The sequence below is a fragment of the Cryptomeria japonica genome, chromosome 5 (assembly GCF_030272615.1).
Source record: "Cryptomeria japonica chromosome 5, Sugi_1.0, whole genome shotgun sequence".
Lineage (NCBI taxonomy): Eukaryota > Viridiplantae > Streptophyta > Pinopsida > Cupressales > Cupressaceae > Cryptomeria > Cryptomeria japonica.
Window position 1 is genome coordinate 126858676 of NC_081409.1, and position 1800 is coordinate 126860475.

Genomic DNA, 1800 nt, shown 5'->3' on the forward strand with positions numbered 1-1800 from the left:
GGTAAGGTTTGTAAAGTTGTCATAGATTTAGGGTCTACTGATAACATTATATCTTTGGAAGTAGTAAACAAGTTGAACTTGGAGAGAATATCCCATATTTGTCCATATAGGGTCAAATGGTTGAAAAAAGGGCAACAAATACTCATCAACGAACAAGCATGGGTAGAGTTCAGTATTGGGAGGAATAAGGATAAAATTTTGTGTGACATCCTTCCAATGGATGCTTGACATCTTTTTCTTGGCAGACCATGATAGTTTTACAGAAAGGCTCATCATGATGGAGAGAAGAATGTTTACTCTTTCCAAAAGGTTGGTGTGGCTTTTAGGATATAGTCAGTGGTAGAAGGGGATCCACAACATGTTGGATCTAGTGTGATGATGGTAGCGGAAAAAGAATTCCTTGATACACTAAAGGAGGAAGGTGGAGTAGGTTTTTCTTTGGTTGTGAATCCCAAGAAAGAAAGGAAAAAGGGTGTGAGTGAGGTACGACCTAAGGAGGTCAGGGAACTGTTACACCGATACAAAGGAGTGGTTGTAGAAGATATACCTGATTCCCTGCCACCTATCAGAGATATTAGTCATCAGATTGACCTCATACCAGGAGAAGTACTTCCTAACAAATTAGCATATAAAATGACCCCACAACAGAATGAAGAGAAAGATAGGAAAATTTAAGAGCTCCTAGATAAAGGATTGGCGAGGAAGAGCCTTAGCTGATGTGCAGTACCTACTATTTTAGCCCCAAAGAAGGATGGGAAATGGTGGCTTTGTACTGATTCTAGGGCTATCAATAGGATAACCATCAGATTAAGGTTTCCTATTCCAAGGATAGAGGACCTAATGGATTATTTAGGGGGAGCTACCTCTTTCTCCAAGATTGACCTTATGAGTGGGTACCATCAAATAAAGATAAGAGAGGGGGATGAATGAAAGACTGCATTTAAAACCAATGAAGGGTTGTATGAGTGGCTTGTGATGCCTTTTGGCCTTTCAAATGCCCCTAGCACATTTATGAGACTAATGAATGAGGTGTTGCAGGAGTTTGTAGGGAAATTTGTGGTAGTCTACCTTGATGACATATTGGTGTTTAGTAAAATAAAGGAGGAGCACTTGAAACACTTGGAGGTAGTCTTGAGGCAGCTACAGGAGAAGAAGTTGATGACAAATTTAGAAAAATGTGACTTCATGAAGTAGGAGTTGGTGTACTTAGGGTTTGTCAACTCTAAGGGTGACTTGAAGATGGATTATTCCAAGGTAGAGGCTATTTTGAACTGGCCTACACCTAAGATAGCCAGAGAGGTAAGAAGTTTTCATGGTTTGGCAACATTTTATAAGAAATTCATTAGAAATTACAGTAAAATTTATGCACCTATGTTAGAAACCATCAAGGGTGGTGGTAAGGTGAAGTTTGTGTGGACCAAAGAAGAAGATAAGAGTTTTAAGTGTTTAAAACAACAAGTTGCCAAGTACGCAATCCTAGTATCACCTGATTTCACTAAGGTCTTCACCATTGCATTTGATGCAAGTTGATTGGCTATAGGAGCAGTATTGAGATAAGAGGGGAGACCGTTGGCCTTTTTCAGTGAAAAACTAAATGAAGCAAAGAGGAAGTATTCCTCATATGATTTAGAGATGTATGCCATGGTACAAGATCTAAAAAAAGTGTAGGCATTACTTTCTTACTAAGGAGTTTATTGTATATACTAAAAATCATGATCTTAGGCTTTTGAATGGACAGGAGAAGCTCATTCATAGGTATATGAAATGGGTTGAAAGTCTTCGAGCATACACCTTCATCAT